The sequence below is a fragment of the Mus musculus genome, chromosome 8 (assembly GCF_000001635.26).
Source record: "Mus musculus strain C57BL/6J chromosome 8, GRCm38.p6 C57BL/6J".
NCBI classification, from domain to species: Eukaryota; Metazoa; Chordata; class Mammalia; order Rodentia; family Muridae; genus Mus; species Mus musculus.
The window spans coordinates 68,191,468-68,217,601 of NC_000074.6; the positions used below are offsets into that span (position 1 = coordinate 68,191,468).

General features: G+C 40.9%; 1 protein-coding gene across 13 annotated transcripts in view; it reads right to left on the reverse strand.

Moving 5' to 3' along the window:
* Positions 1–20,596, reverse strand: part of Psd3 (pleckstrin and Sec7 domain containing 3) — a 522,982-nt gene extending 502,386 nt beyond the window's left edge. For 11 of the 13 annotated variants that reach the window (XR_003947255.1, XM_017312701.2, XM_017312704.2 and 8 more), the window contains exon 1: positions 14,082–14,597. The gene's annotated coding sequence lies outside the window, so the exon portion shown is untranslated. Of the gene's footprint in view, positions 1–14,081; positions 14,598–20,457 lie in introns of those variants that run through there. The other 2 variants (XM_030243450.1, XM_017312700.2) reach the window with 2 other exon arrangements.
* Between the last annotated feature and the right edge of the window lie 5,538 nt (positions 20,597–26,134).

A 26,134-nucleotide genomic window follows, 5' to 3' on the forward strand; every position in this document is an offset into this window, starting at 1 on the left:
TGTTATTACTCTGAAACAGAAAACAGGCTCAATATTTCACATGCCTCTCATTTTTCTTTCTATTGGGAAACATGGCTTGATGTGTTACCACCACTCTGCCTCATCCTGACACACTGAAGTCGGGAAGAGGAAGGCCAGCAGGACAGGTCAGCAAGATACCAGGAGCTGGCCCCCACAGGCCCCAATACCTGGGTCCTTACCTGACATGACTTCTCTATGAGGTCTCCTGTAAGGCCATTTCTGAGTTCTACCAGGTCCTCTGTTGCCATCCAGAACTCCAGATTCTATGGGATCTTTGCCAAAGAGTTTTACTCTGTAACCCCACGGTTAAATCAGAGCATCTTACTGTAACATGTGAGGAATGCCATTATCACAGTACAGGAATCTGAACAACCCCAGGAGTGCACCATGGAAAGTCTCTGGAGAAGTATCTCATCACATAATGAGTTCTCTCTGGGTCATTTCCAGGACAGGAAAGAACTGCATGACTGCTCAACCTCCAAATGATTGCATCAGACTTACTGTTAGACATGATGTCAATCCAGAGCAAGGCTGTATATTGTGTGGAGAGCAGCTTATTGCAAATGTAAGGGGAAAAAAGGCTATTTACTGTGCATTTCCTACGTCAAGCTTGGAACGTTACCTCTTCACTAACAGTTTGTTAGCAATTTTGATGTGTTCTGTTCTCAGGTCTCCTTCCAAGTCTTTAGTCTACTCACTTGTTGCTTATTTTGTTGTTTTATTTTATTTTTTAAACTTTAAAAGCGTAGTCAAATTATAAGAAAAAATCTACCCTATAGTCAAGCACAAGATATTCTGTACAATAAATATATTTGTGATAAGTCATTGGATCAAGATCAAGTGCAAAAATACATAGTCAGTTTTTACAACATTAAATTAGTAGACTAGAACCATTAATCATTTAGTGCCTACTAAAGCTAGGAGGCAAAATACTATATCCTCTATTATCATGAAGAGTCTTCATTCATAACAAAAAAATGAAAATAATATTTAAAAATCACATTTTCTTATTGATTTTTGCATGCAGTGTTAGTAGAGCATTTATCTTTCAGGGAGAAGAGTAGGAAAAGTTATCTTATTTGAGTATTCAAAATTGAGTAAACCCTTTCCCTCTTAAAAAATATGGAAAAGTAAGAGAGAGAGGAGGAGAGGAAGTTTCATGTTTGTTGCCATAATGAAGCACCCTGACAAAAAGAGCAACTTTTGGGGAAAAGGGTTTATTTTTGCTTACAATTCTAGGACATCATTGTGAGAATGTCAAGGCAGTAACTTCAAATAGCTGGTCCCATCTCATCCACAGTTAGGACCAGAGAGAAAAGGATACATATGCATTCACATGCTATGTGCTCAGTTTGGCTTGTTCATATATACAGTTCAAAATGATTTGCCCAGGGGATAGCTGCCAACAATGGGCTAGGTCTTCCCATATCAATTAATTAAGATAGTTCCTACAAACATGCCCACAGGCCAACCCAAAGTAGACAATAACTCATTGAGGTTCTTCAGGTGAGTGTAGGTTGGGTCAACGTGACAATTAAAACTATCTACCAGAGAAAGAGAGAATGAAAACGAGAGGGGGGAGGAGGAGGGGGGAGCAGGTGAGGAGGGGCAGGGAGAGGCAGAGGGGGAGAAATCTACTCTAGTCAAGTTATGAAGACAGCAAGGTTCCTTATATCATGTTTACTAGTCATTTTATACAGAAAACAAAAGAAAAAGGAATGGTTAAAAAACATAAAAGCAAAGAAAGAAGTCAATATTTAAAAGACTTCTTAGTAGTCCCTTCCTCCTTCCCAGTGGCAATTTCTGTCTTTGTGTCCAGTTCCCATTTAATATCTAAGAGACAGAACCTGGACGAGATGGCAAAGGAAGAAGATGACAGACCACGAGAACCACACAGAACATGGTCCATTTCTTTCTCCAAGTTTCCCTTTCCTGACTTGTTGGCTGGGCCAGTTTGCTCATGTAAAGCCTGAGCTCAGCAATAGTGATCCTGCAACCTGCAGGCTTCATGACGCCGTATGTGATGTTTAGAAGGCAAAAACCATGTAGGCACCTCTGCTGCTGTGTGTGCTTAGTGTTCACAGTGTTCTTTATCAGCTCTGCAGAGCCAGAGAGACAGCTTCTGAAGTTCCTCTTCTCTGTGTGATATGTGGCTCTTCTCCGTTCTGTTTTATATCCAAGGCTCTGTGGGACTGGCCTCTGTAGCCGTGCCCACATGTCCAAGCACAATACCTTTGTAGAAGTCTTTGTCTTTTTGTCTCTTTCTTTGGTGTGTATGTAATAGGTATGTGATTATATGTGTGCATATTTGGGTGTCGGTGTCAATGTGGGTATGGGTGTGGTTGTTTAAGGACAGCCTCTGGTGTTGACCCTAACATTCTTCCTTCTTTGAGACAGGGTCTCTTGCCTGTTGCTAGGTACCTCAAGTTGGTTGGCTTGTGAGTTATGATTCTCTAGCTTCTTCCTCTCATCTTGTAGTAGAAACAGTGATGATAGTCACAATACTGTGTCCAGCCTTATAAGGGTTCTAGGGATCCAAATTCAGGTACACACACGTACATGCCCTGTGCTTTACTCACTGAACCATCTCCTCAGCCCTTGTTATTTATTTTCTAGGGTGTGAATTTGTGTTTGAGACACTCCTTGATCTTTTGTCTCTTTAGAAAGAGGTGAGACATCATATGGAAAAAAAGAAAAGAAATGGTAGATACTTTAAGGATGCTGCAAATAGAGAACAGTTAAGGAGAGGAAAGCAAAGCTGAGTCGTGAGAAACGCGTTCTATCATTTGCATTATGTTTTTGAATAGCAATTCGGGGAATTCAGGCTGATTTTGAATTCTAGAAGTCAAATTTTCAAAGAAAGATGCTCTCAGTCTTGTGCTTTAGACACAAAAGGGCACAGAGCATCAACCCCCTGAGCTGGGTAGATAACAGCTAATTAAATGCAGATTGTTAAGCAGATCATTCAAATAGACTTTGGAATGGGCTTGCTGACTCAACAGGTTCGTATATAACAAATGTAGCCCAGAGAACAGCTTAACTCACACACTCAATCTTGGTCCATTAGAAAAAGCAATGCTGGAGATTACCTCCCAGTAACTCAAGCTTGGCTGTTTTATACCTTTGAAGCTTGTGAGATACTAAGTTTCTTAAAAATAACATCTTTCTCAGTATGTGTTTCTTATCAAAATTGTAAATTCTCAGAGTAATCTTTCTGTTTCTCTTGCACAATATAGAGTAAAAATAGAAGGTGATTTGAGACACCGTGTGTGATCACAGTGTAGGGCTGAAATTAGAACAGCAGTTCTCAAAGCTCTCTCTACACTAGCAGCAGCAGCACCTGGGAGCTTTTTAAAATGCAAATCACCAGGCCTCCCTAGATCAGAGACTCTGGAAGGAGGGCCAGCAATATGTATTTTAGTATACCTTCCAGGCAATTCTGACAAAAGGCAAAGTTCCAGGAACATACTTGTTATTTACTACTGATTACAGTAAGAGCAGGATAAATTGAAGCTACTGTGGAATCATATATAATACATACATTTTATATATGATATATATACACATATATATATATTTATTATATATCACATATAAAATAATGCTCTCAAGTCTGCTATTCAGCTACGTGGAACATGTTTGGAGTGCTATAGCCATCAGCACTGAAAAAGTAAATCTTTAATTCAGTCCATTACTGTTTGCCTTTCAACTCTTAGATCCTGAGAAAAAGACAGCACACCTACACCATTGGCACTGTAGATTATCCCTAAGGAGGCCCATCCCATAGCTCCAGGTCCTGGATTTAACTGGTCAGCTGCGTCGATGTAGCTTTCACAATTACCACTGAGTGCTTTAACTTGAAAAACAGAAGAGAAACAAGACCAAATACCAAGGGGTAAATGACACATTTTTGTTTGCATATAAATGATGGAAATATTTAGAGTGAAGGAAAAGATAAACAGTATACAGCATCACACACACAACCAACCCTTTCCAACCAAGGCACTTCTGTTTTAAATAAGCTCCTTTGCAAGACACCAAAGAAACACAGCAGTGCAAACTCAGGCACAGTTCAGGAAGAGCCTCCGAATAACCCGAAACAGCTGCTGTGGGAGCTTACCAGATGTGTTCCCATTTCTCTGAGTTCAAGTTACTAAAAGGAAAAGCAAGGCCTCTTTGGGGCTGATGTCACAGTATGCTCACTTCCTCTAAAAAATGCGCTGTATGCTGGACTTTTAATGAGAACCCAGAGTAAACTTTATTTACCAAGGAATGTATTCAGCAAAACAAACAAACAAACAAACAAACAAACAAACAAATGATATAAAATTTAAAATGCTAAACCCCCTTAGCTGGGGTTTTAGATTTCTTTCCTTCTGGACCCTAGATGTTGTGATGGCCTTTGGGGTTTCTAGAACTTCCTTGATTTCTCCCCAGGCTCTTGCTTTGTTTTAGGTCTTATTTTATAACTTTCTCTTTTTCCTGTTCAGTATTTGCATACGTATCTTTTCTTATTTAGAAGAAAGCAGAAAGTGCATTTTAAAGAGGTTATTAACAGTTTCTAGGAAAACCGTCCCATGAACAGGAAAAGAAGAGGAAGAAAGACGATCCTGACTTGAGCAGCAGCTGAGTGACTGTAGTCTGCAGGTAGAAATAGGAGAAATGAACCGGCTAGCCTTGGAGACATCTGTGAGGGGAAAAGCCTTAGAGAATGCAGAAGCTTTCCCAGGGTGCTACCCTGGGCTTTTGTTAATGTTACTGAAAGTAGAAGTTATAAGGTTTCTTGTAATGAGTACAAAATGTATGCCTCAAAATGTCTTCCTAATGACATAAGTGGAGCAGAATGTGTCACCCCCGACTTGTAGGGAGAAACTGGGCCACTGAGGTTCACAGACACCACGTAGCTCAGTTTAGTCCAATGTTCAATATAAGGTAATTTAAAGAACCAAGAAATAGGAATTATTCAGGGTTTGTACCTCCTAATGGGCGTCCCTGTGTTTTGACCCATTTTTTAAAAATGTCACAGAATAAATAAGGACTTTATTATGAAAAGTCACTTTCTTCTTTTACTAAGATAACATGTTTATATGATCATAGGGAGGTTGGAAGGAGTGGAGGTGAGGCACAAAGTATAAGATTAACAAAACTAATGCCAGACAAGGTAGAAAATCAGAAGGATCAAAAATATTAGAAAGCCAACGAAAACATTGGCTTTAGGGAAAAAAATGTTTCAAAGATAAGGAGGAGCAAAGAATGAATAAGTATTGGTAGAAAAATGGGACACTGAGGCAGAAAGAAAACATAGCTTCTATATTAGTTGCCTTTAAGACAGAATGTCTGGCAAGGGCCAATTTCAGGAAAGGAAGGTTTATTTTGTTTAAAGTCCGAGCAGATGCTGCATGGTGGGGAAGACAAGGAGCAGGTGGTGACGAGTGTGAGGTACCCTATTGCATTAATTCCAAAGCCAGGAAGCCAACAGTGCCTGGGAAGCAGGATCAACTCAAACCTTAAGGTGCATCTGCTGTGACTCTTTTCTTCTATTGTGACTCCTAAAGATTTCAGCTTCCAAAATAGTACAACCATCTCTAGAGAAGAGTTCATACAGTGAGCCAAAGGGAGCATGTCACATGGAGACCACAGCTGCTTCCCTCTGAGTGCCCGAGGAAGGTACACTGCCAGGAACTAGTAGAGAAGAGGACGGAAGACAATTGGCTTTCTATAGGGAGCACAGAGATTTAAGCTTAGAAAAGAAATGTGAATCCCCATTGATTTACACAACGCCCTCTACTCACTGTATCTCTGACCAAATGGCACTTTGAAATAAAAAGACAAGAGACGCTCATGCAGAAGTTACATTTATCAGCATCAATTATGTCTGAAAGGAAACCACAGTGGATCAGAACCTTAGCTCTGAACATAAAATAGGTTATATCAATTGCTCTCTCGGGAGACAAAAATAGCTACCACCTTCAGAAAGTTAATGATCACCTTCAATGTGAGACTTCACCAGAGCTGTTGAGAGACCTTGTCATAACCCCACTTAATGTGCCCTTGGCCTGCAAACCTCCATGAAGACCGCTGGTGCTGGCCTTTTGAGACTCTAGTTTCTGCCAAAACAAGAAGAAAGTCATCTCAAGCTCAAGGGAGTGCTCAAGGAAACCAAGAAGTCTCTGGATGACACCAGGAACTAGACATGCTGCTTTCTGACTGCTTCTGATGTGACATAGTCCAGCAAACAGTCTGCTCTAAGAAACTAGAATTTCATTAAAATGAGGAGGTAGCTTACATGTCCTGACACGACCTGGTGAGGTTAACCTTCCCTTACACCACACTCAGACTTTTAAAATGTTGGCTGCCAGAAAAGTTTCAATCTACAAACAGGTAAAATATTGACTATGTTTCCAACGGCAAAGCTGGCACTAGGGAATGGGTACAAATTCAGTCACAATTCAACGTGTCATTCATCTCTAAATACACATGATAGGTGGACTATTCATTAGCTCTTGCACAACCAAGCTAGTGTGCTACACAGGACATGGTAGAACTGCCCAGGTATTTTTTTTACTACTTTATGAACTAGAATTCATGTTTATTGTTTTAATGGCACTAAGATACTCCTTAGGATTATATATTATCCAAGACATGCATATTACAAGGACAGGACATTTGCCTTGGCCAGAAACTTTATTGCTTTTGCTATCAAGTCTTTCACTACCCACTTAATCTAATTATTAACAATCTGTTGATTAACTTAACACAATCTATCTGTGCTTTACTCTGGGTGCTCTATAGTATATTTTGATACACTGAGATATAAAGCCAGAGTTATGAAGCTAACACTTATCTAATTGGTGAAAGAGGTTTACAGAACAATCAAGATAGTATAAATGAAACATTTAGTAAGAATGCAATATCATAATTGTGATTTTAATGTGTTCCACCAAAGTTCAAGTGTTCTAATATTTACCTACCAGTGTAGTGCTGTTGGAATGTGGACCTGTGAGAGGTGCATGTGGGTCTGTGGATTATGTTAGGGTCTTTGCTCTAAAGGTCAGCTTTCACTGCATTTCAGCTCATGGCTCTCCAGCATGTCTTGACACCAGAGGAGCCCTAAGAAGGTCCCCACCAGATGCCAACAACATGTTGCTGGCAGAACAAGAAATAAGTGAACATTATTCAGTTATTTTCAAATCAAAGGCATTTGGTTACAGCAACAGAAAGAGAGCCAGGTGTAGTGACTCACTTGTCTATACAAATATCAGTACTTGAATAGCTGAGTCATGGTTGGCGGGGGTGGGGTGGAGTGGGGTGAGGAGGTGGGGTGTACAGGGATAGGGGTAGCTGTACACCCCTAGGTGTAGCTAGCCCTGGACTACATACTGAAACCCTGTTCCAAAAAACAAACAAAAAGAAAAATGAAAGGCAGACAGGAGGGCTGGTGAGATGGCTCAGGGGTTAAGAGCACTGACTGCTGTTCTGGAGGTCCTGAGTTCAAATCCCAGCAATGACATGGTGGATCACAACCATCCATAATGAGATCTGATGCCCTCTTCTGGTATGACTGAAGACAGATACAGTGATAATAACAAATAATTTTTTAAAAAGAAAAAGAAAAAAGGAGAGAAAAAGAAAATTTTAAAAAAAGAAAAAAAAAGAAAGGTAGACAGGGAAAGATTAAGATAGCTTTCAAAAGCAAACACATTTTAGGTAGAAGATTAGAAATAGTATCTCAAGCTGGGCGGTGGTTGCACAAGTCTTTAATCCCAGCCCTTGGGAGGAAGAGGCAGGTGGATTTCTGAGTTTGAGGATAACTTGGTCTACAGAGTGAGTTCCAGGACAGCCAGGGCTACACAGAGAAACCCTGTCACAAAAAGAAAAGAAAAGGAAAGGAAAGAAAAGAAAAGGAAAGGAAAGAAAAGAAAAGAAAAGAAAAGAAAAGAAAAGAAGGAAGGAAGGAAGGAAGGAAGGAAGGAAAGGAAGGGAGGGAGGGAGGGAGGGAGAGAGAGAGAGAAAGAAGGAAAGAAAGAAAGAAAGAAAGAAAGAAAGAAAGAAAGAAAGAAAGAAAGAAAGAAAGAAAGAGTGTCTCAGACCTTCATCAGGATTGATGCTTGCTTTTAGTGGGGATGTCAGATAAGTAACTGGATAGAAGTTCTAAGAATCAAAATTAAATTCAATCCATTTTTTTAAAAAAAGTTTTCTTATTTTCTTAAATTTTCATTTAATTTAAATAATAATGTTCTCTTACTGCAACTAAGTACATCTGCAAAAGATTTACATGAACTACTTAAAAATTCATCTCTAATATTAAACAGTATTTCAATTTAGCCTTTTTCTATGAAGCACCCTTAATAAGCCGATAAAATTTATCTAAAACCTGGGGCTCAAAGAAGTTTATGTGACCTTAGCTTCTATTATTTGATACATGAATGTCAGAAGAGGTCACTGAATAAGCTGTCCTTGAGTGTAGCCTTTGATCTTAGCTTAGGGAAGACAGAGACAGGAAAATCCTGGGGCTTGCTGGCCAGGGCCATCTTGCCAAATCAGTGAGTTTCAGGTTTAGTGAAAGATCTCAAATAACAAGTTAGAGGGTGATTAAGGAAAATAAGTGTTTTCAACCTCAGTCCTCAACACACACTCACATAGATCCATATGCCAGCAGGAGCATGTATGCTCACACACATTCAATATTGGACTCATTGTTTAGATGATTTTTTTCTTATAAAAATTTGTGGTATATCTTTATCATATCTGATGGTCATTCCTTCTTACTCTTAGTAATTTCTTGCTTTTAACTATTTGGATGTTGCTGGTTTTGTTTCAGTGTTTCCTCAAATGCTGAAAAAGAATAGATTCCTCATACTACCAAATTCCAAAGCCCACGAAGGCACGGTATGTTTTACCAAGCTTAGCTTCCCCACCTCTCTCATCCTGCCCTTTGGAAAGGAGGGGAGATGCTTTGTCCATCATAAGGCAAGTGTGAGAGGAGCCCATCAAAGGACTCAGCAGAGGCTAGACCCTCTGCATCATAGAGCAGCTGAAGAAGAAAAGGATGATGTCGGAACTACATCACCTTCTGTCAATGCTTGAGTACGGATGCAAACTTTTTCCTTGGGTCAGTGAGTGCTCATAAATAAGAGTGGGAAGGATCATTTGCAAAACTTTTACAAATGTTTTCTTGAGCCTGATTCTAGGGTCCCTATTTCATTTGGGCAAAAAGGATGTATAATAGGCCTCAGTCAAAAGTGTGGAGGGGAAAGATGTTGAAGATGACGGCAAAGAAAATCAGCGTCCACTTTAATAGAATCTAGCTGGGGGTACCCAAAGGAGTATTTCTGAAATCATATTAAAGTCCTCGTATTCTCCTGAAGAATCAGCTGTCAGAATCCAACATACCTAGAGAAAACCTATAACAGACTGTAACTAGCATGCCTAGAAAGAATGAGGACATTCTAAACACCTATCTCTTGCTATCTGGACTATTGAAACAAGGCTCTCAGACTTTCTTGGAATTTTTCCCCTGAATTTCATGCTGGGAGAGTAAAAAGGTTGACTGACACCTGAGGCTAGCCAGAGGGAGAACCTGTCTCCAGGAAAGGGATTTCTCAGGATAGCAATGAACTGACCTATCAACCCACCCTGCAGGACACTCTGGAGCCTAGACAACTGTAGGTCAGCGACCAGCTGCTTAATTATGCATTTCTCTTGCCTTCTGTTTAAACTTTGCCCTGATATAATGTAGGACTGTGAAAGGAAGCCTGGTTCCTGGTTGAACTAGGGCTAGAAACCCCAGTGACCCTAAAGGGACGGAAGGCATTTGGTCTTGCTTGTAGGGAACCAGTCTCCTGGCACGATGCTGCAGCCCTCCATAGATTTTTGGCCATCAGTCACGTAAGGGCAACATCCTAAGCCCTTCCACAGGTAGAGGATGTGACCTGTGGTCACATAGACTCAGACAGATCTCCATTTTAATGAAGTACCTAAAGGTATTGGAGGCTTAGCCAATAAATTCTTCTTTCCCAGACACTCCCCCTGCAAAAGTTATTTAACCTCAGGCCCGCCCTGAGAAGTGGGGTATGGTTTTACTCATCCACTTTCCAACATGACAATAAATGTCTTAAAACCATGGACTGTCTCTTTTCATCGGGATCCTCAGTGGGGAGCAATGGAGAAGACTTTTGCCTAAAGAGCTGCCATCTAATCTCCCATAGAAGGCCTCTTTTTTTCTCCCAACCATGGCCACCACCAAGCCCAAACCCAAGCCAGCCCGCCAAAAAGCCAAGGACTCATCCCCGAGGGACAGCTGATGCTCTTGCTTTCCTCCTCGGCTCTGAGCTAAATCTAGCCCATGGGCCCCACTCTGTTCTCAGCTCTACCCGTATACCAGAGGTGCTCCCCAACCCCTGAAGCGGTGTCCAGGGACTTTCCCATAGCCTGACACCTGCCTGGCAACCTCTTGAGGTAATCGCAGTCAGAACTCCTGTGTCCAGCCTCTCCTAGCGACTGAGATCTGTGGTGGAGCAGACACGGAACCACCAACCCTACAATGTAAGGCCTTGAGAGATGGATGGATGGATGGATGGATGGATGGATGGATGGACAGGTGCACAGGCTGTGAGAGTTGGAAGCCGGCTTGTACCTGTCTCTGAATCCTTCTGCCTCCTTTCCCAGTGCACCTATACTTCTTTAAACTTCTTTCTCTGTATTTCACTATTAATTTGGCTCTTTCAATTATCTTACCAGTAATGTGTGGCCACCCCTGGCTTATTATAACTGCTAAGGACACAGATTCTCACTCTGTTAACATTTCAAACTTGGGAATGGACATCTTGAAGCTTTGGTGTTTTCTCTTCTCCTTCTGGTGTGGTGTGGGGTCGTTTGGCAAACAATTGCAGGTTCTAGTGCATCATTTCAGGGAAATCATGGCAGGAATTCAAGCAGCTAGTCATAGCACATCCATTGTCAAGATCAAAGAAAAGATTTATACATTCTTGTTACTAGTTTTCTCCTCTCTTACAGTTTGGGATTCCCCGCCTAGGGGTCAGTGCTGCCCACAATGGACTGGGTCTTACATCAATTAACACGACAATTCCCTACAGACGTGCACACAGGCCAACCTATTCTAGATAATTCCTCATTAAGACTCTTACTAAGTGAGTCCAGGGTGTATCAAGTTGACACTTAAAACTACCAGTGCAACACTGAGTGGGCACCCAGGATCGAGGTAATGGATCCAGAAATTAGGATATATTAAATATTATATACCATATATCATGTATCATCCATGTATCATATATCATATATATCATATATATTAAAAGTTAGAAAGCACAAGAGATAAATTCTGTGTTTCCTAACCATGTCTCTAATTGTTTACCTATGCTGTTGTATTACCTTTCAGTCACCATAACCATGGCTTGTTTATCCAGAGTACAGACAGAATGACAGCAGAATCAGTTCAGTTCATCACAGGGCCTTCTTGTCCACCTGTTTCTGGCTCTCTTGGTGCCTTCTTCACTTCTGGAATGCAATATCCCTCTTGCTTTTATCTTCAGTCGTCCATCACATACCACCCAGTTTTCTTTCCTCTAATGTATTGCTCCTAGATTCTGATTCTCCACTTGTGCCTTCATTTTGCCATCTTAGAGTGACCCCCAGCAAACATCCATTCCTCTCACAGTCAAGATGCTTGTTCACCCAAACTAACCCAATTGCAGTCTTGTTCTTTTCTCCATCTCCACTTCTATAAAGCACCATGAACATTCAGAGATATGTGGGCACATGTCTGAAGGAAACCCTGGCTTCAAAGGCAGCTTTACTGTGAAAGTTTCTCTCTTCTACTTATGCAAGCTCCTTTGCAGAAGTTTTAAATTTCTAGTTTCTAAAATTCACAAAATTTCATGAAATTCTCATGTTTTTTGGGGCCTATTCAAGGATGTACCCTCTAGAACACAAAAGCCTCCCCACACTCCTAGTGTTGCTCTGGCTTTCTTAGGATCCCATCCTGAGAATCTCAGTTCCTTCTTTTGGGGCACAAAGGGTGCCCTCAAGAAGCTGAGGGGGTTCCTTCTCTTCCCCCCATCTCAGGGAAATGAAAACCTCCAGATAGAGAGAGACAAAAATAATATTCCTTGATGGTGCAAGAACACTTCTTAAGAAACTTGAACTATCCCAACCACAGAAGTCTACCAATCAGTCCCTAGCCCTGCCAGCCTTGGTGTGCTCTTGGTTCTCCTGTCTTTTATCCTGTCCTCTTACCCTCCTGTGGTTGAGATAGTAAGCCGGCATTGTGTCTCCATTCTACACAGTGGAATTTCCTAGTATTGCTATCCATTGCATGAATCATATATTTATTCGCCTTAGGACCAGACATGGTATGATGCGAGGTTGCGTTATTTCAAGTTATTTTTCCTGATTATTTATAAACTTACATTATTTTATGAGGTGGCTCATCAGTGACATTTCTTGCTGTTGGCAACTAATCTACATGGAGACTGGATACTTGATATGTCTAGTTAACAAGTTTCTTTTTGGTATTTTATAAACTTCAGCAATTTCACATTTAGATATTTCTCGGTTGGCAGGCTGAGGACAAAGGACATATAAAAGCCAACTTAGTGGGTTTGACTGTAAAGCTACAAGGAATTAAAAATAGGGAAAAGAAAGGTTTCTTTGTGGGTTTTTATTGTTTTTTTGTTTTGCTTTGTTTCTGTTTTTGTTTGCAATTCTGCTTTTGAACTTTAAATTCCCAGCTTAAAATATATATGGTATCTTGGTCTCATATTTCTATCACTTATAATTTTCTTTATAATTGACTTATCAACAACTGAATGCTTTTCAATGATTTTATCTCTTTAACACTGACACCATTATCACATAATGCAAACAAGCAAAAAATTCTTTTCTATCTAATTTATTAGTGTATCTGAATTTCTTGGCAAAAGATAGACATAAGATTTCTAAAAAAGAAATATCCACCAAAGCAGAAGAGATGTTTCAGTCAGTGAAGTGCTTCCTTTAAAAGCTTGTGAACCCCGGGAAGACACCAGTCAACCTGAATGCCTGGGGGCTCTCAGAGACTGAGCCACCAAGCAAAAGAGCATACATCAGCTGGACAGAGGCCCTGGCACATATGTAGCAGATGTGCAGCTCAGTCTTCATGTGCCATCCCCCTAACAACAACTGGAGCACGGGCTGTCCCCAAAGCTGTTGTCTGTCTGTGAAATCCATTCCTCTACCTGCGTTGCCTTGTCTGGCCTCAGTGAGACAGGATGAGCCTAGTCCTTCAGAGACAATTGTGCCTGAGTGTGTGCGTGGGTTACCCAGGAAGGTCCTGCTCTCTCAGAGCAGAAGGGAGAATGGTGGAGGGATTTATGAGGGAGAGACCAGGAGGAGGCAGTGATTAGGATGTGAAATGCATAAATAAATTCATGAAAAAAAAAAAAAAAAGCTTACAGACCTGAGTTTGACCCCAGATCCCATATTTAAAAGCCAAGTGTGGTGGCATACACTAGTAGTTCTACCCTAGTAGATAAGAACAAGGCAGGCAGATACTGGGGCTTGATGACAAGGCTACCTATTATTCAAGTTTCTGTCTCAAAAAATAAGATGGACAGCTCCTGAGAACTGACACCTGAGGTTGTCTTCTACATGAGATTGTACATGTACTTCCCCCGCCGCAAACACATGTGAATACATACACAATGCCATCCTTCACACATATGCCCATAAAAAGTCTAGGTACCCAGAGTCAACATCTAAGAATATATTGAAAGAACGGCATAGTTTGCAATCATTAACCTTCTTAATCTTGTCAGGCCACTGAAACTTTGACTTCCATGGCAGGGTAGAATGAGGATGGTAAAGTCAAGAATATTTTTTTATGATCCTTTGAAGGAAAACGTTTGCCAAAACAGTCTAGTTAAAAAGTCCCCAAGCTCCTCTGTCACCGTGTGAGAACTCTTGGCTTTACAAAATCCTGGATATGGAAAAGATAGAACTTCTCAGGACTCAAACAACCCCCACCCACGGAGGGAGAGTGGCACTCTGCAGCAGTGACTTACCAGGCTCAGTCTGCCAGCTCCTTGGAGAAGTTCCTCTTTGGGATTCAGGCTGTGCCTGGAATTTAAAATGCAGAATGCGTGAATGGCTGTTTATCTCAGCAGACTTCACAACAGAGCGAAAGCCCGGTCTCTTCTCTCCTCAAAAATCTTCAGATTATTTTCTTCGCCATCCTCCTCTTCTGCACACCAAGTCGTGAATGAGAAACACATGGTCTTGGCTCCCTTGTCAAGCAAATAGTGTGAAATGTACACGCAGTCAAGCAAGTTAGGAATCCCCAACTGCAAAGGGACTCAGGACCTCTTTCTTCCTTCTTTCACATAGATAGAACCGACTTGGTTAGCTCTCTGATTATATAAATTTATGAATGAAGTAAGATTTTTTTAAAACCAGAAGTACTAAATGCAGAAAGAGATACCTCTGAAGAGAGAGCGATAGAGAAAGAGGAGTCCAAATCTAGCCAGAGGGTAACTGGACCTTTTGGCTCGCACAGCTACGACCCAAAGCACACTCCAGGAAGTGCACGGGTTAGCTAAAGTTAGACAAACAGTGGCCTCTTACGGAGCTCCCGATGTCACTCTGATTACAGTAGGTTTAGTTAAACTGCAGTGCCAGAGAGCTGCAGTAGAAAAACCCATTTTACATTTACTTCATTTCTATAAAGCAGATCAAATATCCTGCCCAGGACTTGTTTCCCTTCACTTCTTTGACATTTTGAAGATGCAAACATAGTATATATAAGGTTCAACTATTAAAAGGTTACAATCAGCATGAGGCTTTGTTTTCCAAACCCTGCTTGCTTCCTGTGTGGAGAGATAAGCAGGCAATCTTACTGTGTTTGTGTTCACAGCCCCCAATGGGGATAAAAATCTCGTAACTGGGAAACTCCTCCACCTCTACATGAGCAGTTTTGCTTATTCGGAACCTGACAGATCCTGCAGGAATCAGGAACATTAGCTGGCAAAGAGTTTGGGCTCTTCCACTCACAGCTGTGTTCATAATTTCCTTTCAAATGTGAACATGGCCAAGGAAATGGGGAACAAACCTGCATACGAAAACTTCAACAAGCAGACCCGAAAGAAAAACGAAGGGCCACACCACAACTCTTTCTAAACTTTACTTCAGGACTTTTCCTGGAGGTGTGCTACATTTGGAAGGAGCATCCTCAAAACAAGGAGCAGGGCTAATGCAGACAGGGAGAAGAAAAGAAACATTTGGAGAAAAATTCTCGACTTGGAGGAGCTTGAAAATAAGTGAAATAAAAGCCACATCAAGAGGAAGGCTCCCCTTGTCCTTGTCGGGCGTGCTCATCCGTCAGAGATAGTTGCCATGGTTTTCACTTCAGGCTGGATAGTGCAAGGTCATGCGAGGTAGCGCACTTAACGGAAGTCTTGAGGTCCAGTGGTAGTTTTACAGCTCAGCAGTCCCTCAGATGAGTGGTGGCTTTGCGCTGTTAGCGGCTCACCAAACAGGAAGGAAACAGGGGTCCTCATGAATGAGCATCAATAATCAAAGATGTGCATGATTTTGCCTTTCAATTATTTTCCCAAAGGCTCATGTGTGAGCTCGTTTCTTAGAAATATTTTCTGTTAAATATGAATTGACGACATTAACTCCACAGAGATTTTGTGGTGCCCCTGGATGGATGATTTTGGTTTTATTCGGTAATGCACATGCATTAGAGTGTTTGCTGTCCTGACGGCAAGGACAGGAATTCTAGCAGAGCTCTTCCGGAGGTTAGCGGAGCCCCCTCAAGTATTTTGTGAGGTATTGTTTGCATCTGGGACATAGCTGTGTTCTTATCTGCTTCCGGAGTTGATTCTCTATTTATCTGAGCTGTAAACAGCTCCCAGAGGTCAGCCTGCCTCTGAAGAGAATGCTGGTCCCTGGCTAGTCAAAGCTACATCTCTGCTATGTTACGCTGAATTCCCCTTTCTTAGCTGTATCCTCCATCTGCTATAGAGGTCACCTCTCTTTCTCTGCCATTTCTCAGAATCCATCCATTCAACTCCAGCTTTTGAAGGCCAGTGGGAAATGAATTTATGCTCTCTACTCATTATGTGCTGTTTGCTTTGAAACCTAACAAATCTAAAGACGTTGAGTACTGTTTTCCCTAAATATTTTATCACCATAAAAGCTAAATAAAGGCTCATTATGGAAAGTTTGTATTTCATAATTTCAGACATGTATAATATAATATAAATGAGTCACAGAAGCACCCAAATCATCTGCTCTAACCAGCCTTTTGCTTTATCCACACGTTTATTGTGCATATTTACATTTATTAGTTCTTTAAGAACTTTATACATTGTATTTTGATCATATTCACCTCTTTTAAGCTCCTTCAACATCCATTGTACTTCCTGCCCTCCCAACTTCATGTCATTTAAAAAAACAAAACAATACACGGAGCTCAGTTTGTACTGTCCACAAACTCTTGCATGTGCAGCTTACCACTGAGCATAGTAGACTTCCCAGAGGCCACAACATTAAGAGGAACCAATTCTCCCCTTCCTCTAGCTACCAGTGCCTCTGCTGGTGGTGGGTGGGATTTATGCCCACCCCTTCCATGATATGTAGATAGTTTCGTATCTGTTTTCTTCTTGCCACCCACCATTATACTATTATCATTTACACCCTCATAGTCATCTAATACAGTCTTTTTTAAAAATATTTTTTATTATTATGCATTTTCCTCAATTACATTTAGAAGGCTATCCTAAAAGTCCCCCATACCCTCACCCCCATTTCCCTACCCACCCATTCCCATTTTTTTGGCCCTGGCATTCCCCTGTACTGGAGCATATAACGTTTGTGTGTCCAATGGGCCTCTCTTTCCAGTGATGGCCGACTAGGCCATCTTTTGATACATATGCAGCTAGAGTCAAGAGCTCCTGGGTACTGGTTAGTTTATAATGTTGTTGGTAACAAAAGAACTCAAATGATATGTACTCACTGATAAGTGGATATTAGCCCAGAAACTTAGTATACCTGAGATATAAGATACAATTTGCAAAACACATGAAACTGAAGAAGAACGAAGACCAAAGTGTGGACACTTTGCTCCTTCTTAGAATTGGAAACAATCACCCATGGAAGGAGTTACGGAGACAAAGTTTGGAGCTGAGACAAAAGGATGGACCATCTAGAGACTGCCATATCCAGAGATCCATCCCATAATTAGCCTCCAAACGATGACACCATTGCATACACTAGCAAGATTTTGCTGCAAGGACCCTGATATAGCTGTCTCCTGTGAGACTAGGCCAGGGCCTAGCAAACACATAAGTAGATGCTCACAGTCAGCTATTGGATGGATCACAGGGCCCCCAATGGAGGAGCTAGAGAAAGTACCCAAGGAGCTAAAGAGATCGTCTAATACAGTCTTAATTGCATCACAATACTCCTGATTTAACCCTTCCCCCATTGCACAGCGTTTAGATATTTTCCAATTTTTTTTTTGAAATTGTAAATAATGTTGTTGAAAGCATCATCTTTCATGCCATTCTAAAACTGCTTTTCTTCATTAGCTGTGATGGGTTCATGTAGCAGTCTTAGGTGTGAACCAGGTTTCTACGCCCTCTGCATTAGGATTCTCTTGCCTCTATCACATCTGTCTTCCTGAGAGACCCAGAAAGAACACATCGTTTACCTGCTAGTTATAAAGCACGTGAACTTGGTTCATTTCTCCACTTCCTTCAGCCCCTGTACTCACACACTGTCCTGCCCTTTTAACTGTTGTTCTGTAAGGCCATTTACTCCAATTTCCTTCTACCACTCTCCAGATTCTTCCTTGGTGTCACACATGAAAATCACCCAGCTGACCTCGAGGACCTGCTTTGTAGTCTTCTCTGCCCTCCATTCTCAGATCCATCTTTTGTTAGTTTGCTCTCTGTTTCAAAACTCTACGACTCTTCTATGAAACCTTACATGAAATATCACCACACAAAGTGCCACATCTCCTGCTATTTTTTTCTTTGCATCTATGCTGTCTATTTGTCTGCAATCCCATCCCCAGATTCCTGTCTTCCTTTTATTTCCATCTCATTCCAACATGGTTTTTCTTGCTTTATGTTTTAAGCTTTACTTAATCCTTTAGAGCACAGTTCATACCTTATCTACTCTGTGAAACAGAGTGAGTTTCTGTTACATTCAAAGTTGTGCAACTTGAGTTCAATTCTCTTGGCCATTCTTGCTGGGTGATTAGGGGGGAAAGTAAGAAATTCCATCAAGCCTATTTCTGCATATGCAAATAATAATGCCCTGTGTACCCTTGTAAGAACCTAGGAAGAACTGAATATGTGTTACAACATTTTGGCAAGTTTAATGATATACAGATGAAAGAAAATGTTGTCTACTGTATCCATTAGTATCTGTACCTTTGAGTCATTTCAATATCTAGTTTTATACCATATATTGTAGCAGTTAGGATCATTTCTGTTTTCATGATCTTCAAATTATGAATTTGATTTTTGTCTGTCTCATCATATTTGCTCTTGTATTATGTGTGTTAATTTTTCTTGCTCAGCTACGAGATTCTAAGTGCACTATAGTATATTTCCTTATAGTATGCCTATAAACCCCAGAGCTCAATGCCACACATTACCCTAATGACCACCAGTTTAAGCTATATAAATTATAGCCGGCAAGATCTAGGTAGAGTCACATTGGGATTTAAATCTAAAAAAAATATCCTGTGAACCTAGCCTTCTGGGAGGTTCTAGTAATAGAAAAATCTTGCACTTTGGGGAGTTTTTGGAAGTCTAAAATTAAGATTAGCTTGCACTCTGTGTAAGCTATGAAAGCTATATATGAAAGTAGATTCTCCATTTAAATCTTGCCTCTTGGGAATATTCCATAAATTATTATAGCAATTCCCCCTCTGTTACATCTACTGAAGCCAGAGGGGGAATTTAGACACTTAGGAATGAAACCATTTCCTTAGTGGTCTCCATCAGAAAAGTCAATGCTGTGTTGTTAAAGACTGTATGGTCATACCTTCTTTTAGATTACTTATTTAATCTATGAGTCAATTTTTGGTTTTATCTAGTTACTTATGACCCAATGAACCTTTGCATCTATTAGGTTAATACCTAAAATGTCAGGTATAGAATTAGTGAACGACAAAGAGGCTAAGGTTAGACTTAGAGTTCATGCTGCATTTAGGTTAAAAACTAGGGCTATGGTTAGGTTTGTCAGTGTTGGGGCCACAGTTTAATTTAAGATGAAGCTGAGTTTTAATATTAGGTTTAAAGGTAGGATTAATGTCAGAGTTAGTGTTGGCATTATGGCTAGGTTTAGGTTAAGGCTGTGTCTACATTCTCTATTCCAAACGATACTCTCACTAAAAGATATTCTGTAAATTTTCATCTAGTAGGGTAAAAGCCATGTCTTATAGTTTTGCTTATTTTCTTGGGATTAGTATAAGCACTTCTTGGGGAAAAGATTCATTGCATAGTATTCCTCAGATTAGCTGAAATGATCACTTTTCCAAAGATGGCTAGGGTATTTTTAAAACTCTCCCAGTGAAAGACAAGTGATGCTTTAGTGTAGGCATTAACAGTTAAAGGTCAATTGATGGATCATGTTCAGTTTGTACTGCTCTTTCCTCTAACATCTCCAGCACCCAACATAGAAGCTGACACCATTAAAGTGCTGTGATCTGGATTGTACCAACATTATATAACACTTTCAAAATGAAAAGTGTATATATCTTTGAAGCAATAATTTATGAAGCTCCATGGAGAAAAAAATCCCCAAGTTTGCAGATGTCACTCAACTATATATTTTCAGATCATACATCTTTCTCAAACTGTAAATAACAATGTCCAGTGACTGAATGATATTCCTATATGATCCAGTGGCCCCAAATAATGTACTCACAGTTCAGGTGGCTCCTAAATACCAATAATCCCCAACATGAGTCTATTGTCTCCACAGACATAACCTAACGGATTTTTTCTCTTCTTCCATTCTCTTTGAAGACAACACCATCCACCAAGACTTCTAAGCCAGAACCCTGACTCAGTTTCTTCATGTCCTAATTATGTCTTTTAATAAAAACTAGAAGTCCCTCAACTCTCCCACCCACCTCTTCTCTTGTGCTTCCAAGTAGGCCTTCAGTGCCTCTTGCCTAAACCACTTACAGAGACTCTTAGGATAACCATAAAGGTCTTGTCCTACCCTCCAGTTCTCCTGTGCTTACTCTGTCCTTCCCACTGTTACCAAAACGAGATCGTTTTGTTATAATACCCACTAGTTGAAAGTCTTTCTCAATTTTCCTTCTAGAATCTTCTACAATACTCACTCTTCCATTTCCCCATAATTTTCCCGTTCTCTTGTCTCCCAATAGACCTTAAATGTCAAGATTATACTTACGGCACATTAGGGCCTTCATTTCCCTTGAGTAGATGGTTACTTCTTGAAGTTGAAACTAGTTCATTCATCCATACACTACCACTTCACTGAGCAGTGCTTGGCACACAGCAAGTGATCACAAAGGTTTTTTAGATTCAAGGAAACCTCTTGTAGGACTCTGAAACTCTCAGAGATCCTCTTTGTATATTACTGTGTCCGGTCCCAAAATAAAACTTGTGCTGTGTAAGGTTTCTTTAAAAAGCACACCCTGCATCTCAGCAGGAAGCAACAGATTAATAAACAGCTGACAGAGCAAACTGAATAGCACTCAATGAATCACCCATGTTCCTTTACTTACTGTTCACCAGACTGGGGGAGACAGTGGATGAGCATAGAGTGCTTATTCCTCATTGGCAGATTTGCAAAGGATGCATAGAAGCCTGGGGTATGAGAACATCACTTACTTCCCACATCATGGTGCAACAGAACCACAAAAAGGAAACACCTACAACAAAAGTGAATCTGGAAGCCTGCATGAGTACAGAAATTAAACTAGCACAAAATTTGTGGTTACAGAATGTCCACCTCAACCTATGTTGCCTGGTGTGTAATATAGAGACTTGCATGTGGTGAAAACTAAGTTTTTAAATCACTCCTGAGAACAAATGATGGCTATGTAGATGGTATACAGAATTCTTCCTCTATTCCTTCCTTACTTTCTTCCATCTTTCTCTCCCTTTCTTCTCTGCCTCTTTCTTTCAACAGGATTCCAGGAATCTCAGATTGTTCTAGAATCCCTAACATAGCAGAAGAATCTCTTGAACTTTTGAGTCTTTTGTTTCCACCTCTGGAGTGCTGGGATTACAGACGAGCACTATCACATCTAGTTTATCTGATGTTGAGGATCAAACCTAGGGCTTTGTATATTCTAGACAATGCTCTACTAACTGAGATGCCTCCCACCCACCCCCAATACGTAGTTTTCTATAGACACTGGCTGTCTGCACTGTGGAGGAACTCAGGCTAAGGAGGCTGAGAGTGGGGCTCTGGACTCACCATGCGAAAACCAAAGAGCTCAGGCTACTTCCAAGGATTGAGCTCAGGTTACCTGTAGCAGATTCCAGATCCTTGAAATAATTCTCTCAAAAACCCCTTCAATCTGGAAGGTTAGAGCCACCAATAGTTTTCTTTTGGAAAGGTGATACAGCATAGGGATACAGATGGGATGGAGGATTGGGGAGAGATGATATTCAAAGGGATGAAATCTATCTAGTCCATTCATAAAATATAAAACCATCAATGTGTCCAGAGAAAGGGTCGAATTTTGCCCATTTGTGGTGGGTTTCTCTCATGCTTGTCCTCTGCATACTTCCTACTTGGGATCAAAAATGAGAAAACAAAACAGCCCCGATGAGATGCTGTCCTTTGGATCTTAATACTCCCCACAACTGAAAACTTCCTCATCCTGCCTTCCTGTGTGTCTCTGAGGCAAGTGATGGATTCTGACTCTCACTGTACCAAGCCCAGAAGGAATAGCTTTTGTTTTCTCTTGTGTGTGTTATCTTGGTGAGTTTTATTCCTGGATGTTTTTGAAGTATCCCAGATTCTAGCTAACTGTAACGGGAAAAGACCAAGCCAGGCATGGTAGATGAATCTGAGGACCAGAATGGGAACAGTTGTGGGAGAGGACTTTCAAGTTCAGTGAGAGAAGTACAAAGACAACTGCATAGCCCAGGGTGACTCGGTTCAGACACTGGCATCCGTGGAGATGGGAAGGAAGCAAGGGGGTGTGTGATGATAGAGTGGTGTTGAACATACAGAACAAGAGAATACACACTTCATCTGTTTGTTCCTTCCTGCTTAGCCTCGACTCTGTCTGGTGGCTCCATTATGCTGCTACAATGGGAGTAGTGGTGACCATGAGAGGTGTTGGCTGCTTGGTAAGGGGTCATTTTGGCAGTAGCAGGCCTGAAGCACTCCTGAAGACCTACCCAAGCCAGAGCTCCAGAGGGACTGGCAGGAACCTGAGTGCAGGAGCACATGCTATACAGCTAGACCTCCACGGCCCATGTGTGCATGCTGAAGAACTAGTACTCCTGTCTTTGATACAGCTGTCGCATCTCACTGGCCCACCAGTTCTTCCTCCCATAAACCTGAGGATAGCTCCTGAGCTCGGTATGGCAGCTAGTAGAAGAGCTGCCACCCTAGTTGGAGATGTCATCCCGTTGGGACCATGGCACATCTGGTGTAGCAGGCAGCATCAAGGACTGGAGCTCTGCGGCAAAAAGATGTGTATCCATGGGGAAGAAAGAATAGAGAGGAGCAGGGCCAGAGTTGAAGACTGCTCCAGGCACCTCAGCGTGGATGGCAATATGGAGCAGACCCCTTGGGGTAACTTGACACACAGGGAAACGCTGATAATCCCAGGTCATCATCTGCTAATGGACAGAGCATCTTCCACCTCATGGTGGTAATCCTTTAGGTGTCAGTACCTTGCTATCTGGGTACCAGAGGAAGGAAAGCCCTGGGAAATGCTGGTGACTTCCTTTAGCTTTAACTCTGATGCAGCCTCATTGTGTCTTTATTCTTCCTGGAACAGAGAGAAAGAGGATTTAAAAGGAACAGATTTTCAGAGGAAGAACAGGGACAAAACAGGCCACAATGAGTGTATATAATGCCAAAAGTTCAACAGCTCAACAGCACCAAGACCGAAGAGTTACTTCCACAAGAAGACCTACTGTTACACTGTCAGTTGGCAAGTGGAGTTAGTTGGCTTGTACTAGCCTCACTTGGCTTCTTTAATGACAAGCTCTATAATAGTGATTTCAGGGAATAGGACCAGAATCCACTGCACTTTGTGCAGAACATGCTTAGTTTTTCATTACGGGACTGAATCTTGGTTTAGCTATTCCAGAAAGCCTCAGGCTTGCAGTTCCTCTTTCTCTGCTGCTTCTGAAAGAAAATGATATAATAAGTGAAACATTTGGAAGTTTGTGAAGCTTTATCTCAGATAAAATAAGAACATTGTATATTCCGGTTGTCCAGGTTTGTATTGATGAGCTGTTGTGGAGCCATTCCTAGATGTGAGTTTGTTCTCAACTCATTCTGGAATACCTTCCTCACAGGTAGTTTTAACCATAATTCTTATGACTCTGATGTAACCTCTGAGGATGGGGAAAACACATCACAGCAGACTGACAAGAAAACATAACGTATCTGGTCTACTTAGCACCATCAGCTTAACAGAGCTGAGAGTCCTCTGAGAAGAAAGCATCCTTTGAGGAATTATCTAGATTAGACCTGCCCGTAGGCATGTATTTGAGAGAATTGCCTTATTACTTGATGCAGAGGAACCAACATACTATAGGCAATACCATATTTAGGCAGATGTTCCTGGGCTGTGAAAGAACACTGGCTAATCATGAGCCTGAAGAACAAGCCAGCAAACAGCATTCAGCTATAGCCCCTGCCTCTAGGTTCCTGCTTTGAGTTCCCACCCTTACTTCCCTTTGCAACAAATTATAATCTGAAATTGTAAGGAAAATAAATAGTTTCTTCCCCAAATTGCTTTTGGTCTTTGTGTTTTATCTCAGCAATAGAAGAAAACTAAACAGCATCTTAATGAAATTTCTTCTGCCATTAAAATTATATTAGTGGAGGCTGCAGAGACAGGTTTCCAGTTAAGAGTACTTGCTTGCTTTCATAGAGAGCCTCGCTTCGGTTCCTAGTACCAAGATGGCGGCCCACTGCCTACAATTCCAGTTTCAGAGAATCCAACATCCTTGTCTCCTCAATCACTGCATGTTTGTAGTGCTTATACAGATGAGAAGGCACACACATATAGAGATACAGATACAGATGATACAGATACAGATACAGATACAGATACAGATACAGATAGATACAGATACAGATACAGATACAGATACAGATGCAGATAGATACAGATACAGATACAGATACAGATACAGATACAGATACAGATACAGATACAGATACAGATACAGATACAGATACAGATACAGATACATAAAAATACATTTTTGACTGGGCAGTGTTTTACATCTGCAGTTCTAGCACTTGGTGAAGCAGGAGTATCGAGACAACTTGAGGTCAGTGTGCTCTCTATATGTCAAGACCCAGGCCAGAAACTATCTCCTGTTTCTCTCTCTCTCTCTCTCTCTCTCTCTCTCTCTCTCTCTCTCTCTCTCTCTCCCTCCCTCCCTCCCTCCCTCCCTCTCTCTCTCTCTCCCTCTCTCTCTCTCTCTCTCCTACCTGCATGCTGCCATGCTTTCCACCATGCTAATTGGATTAAGTCTCAGAAATTGAAAATCAAGCCCCAGTTAAATGCTTTTCTGTGTCAGAGTTGCCATTGTCATGGTGTCTCTTCAAACCAGTAGAACACTGCCTATAACAAATCCTTTTAAAATTACATAGTTTTCTTTTTATTTCTGTAATAAAATGATAAAACTAGGTTAGAGGAGGAACACTTCCATTTCACCTTACAATTCCATCTTACAAGTCCATCATCGAGGAACCTGTAAGGAAGCCAGGGCAAGAACTCCAGGCAAGAATCTGTAGTCAGGGGCTAAAGTAGATAACATAGAGAAACACAGCTTGAAGATCCAGACAGTACTTTGCTTCCATCATTTTCTCAGCCTGACTCAGTACATCATCTAGGACCCCCTACCTAGGGTGGCACCACCCACATTGGGCTGGGCCCTCCCACATCAACCACTAATCACAGGCTTGCCTGCAGCCAATGTGATGGTAACTTTTTCTCAACTAAGGTGCCCTCTTCCCAAATGACCATGGCTTATGTCAAGTTGACAAAAAAATTAATCAGCATACAGATTTCATGCTAAACACTCAAAATTTTCCTGATGTACAAACCCAAAACCTAAATTAAACAAAAATTTTCATCTTACTTTTTTCTCAGTCTTGGATTTTGTTCTTAAAACGAACATATTATTTAGGTTATCATTATGTCAGTCTTTAAAGGATGTTCTTTACATAGGCAGAAAGTAGGAAGTTTTGTTTTATATTGAAAAGTACTGTGATAATTATTTATAGCTAAAATATCGATATGAGAAGCAATGTTCTAATGATAGCATTTCCTTTAGTATTTTAAAGTAGAAGTCTACAAATAAGATTATTAATTTAATGTTACTATATTAATCCATGCTATTAATAAAAGCCAATTATTTATATTACATAAACCAAAGATGTGTTCCAAAGGCCACATTCCTCTCTTTGAATCTGTATCAATTTATTGCTATATTCTGTAGCAAAATATACTTGCTGTTAAAAAATGCAAGCGCAAAGAGTTTATGCTAAAAATATAGGCTGCCAAGGTTCAATGTTATAGCCTTTGAATCAATTTGTTCTTTAAGTGTAGTTACTCTTTGTGGTTCTTAAAAGGAAGAGAGAGGAATTTCAATGCCAATAGCAGCCTCTCTATTTGACATCTGGCTCATGGTTTAGGTACAGCTAGGTTTGCACAGTATATCAGAAGAAAACTAAATCATGGGTTTTAAAAAATTACTAAGAAAATAGAAGGTGAAATGAGCCTTGGTCTTGGGTGGTGAATGTAGTTATTGAAATGAATAAATACAAAGAGGGAGGGATTTGGTGATGAACCAGAATTAGATTGGAAACCTAATTTTAAGGTCAACTCTGGCAAAGATGCCCGAGGTTA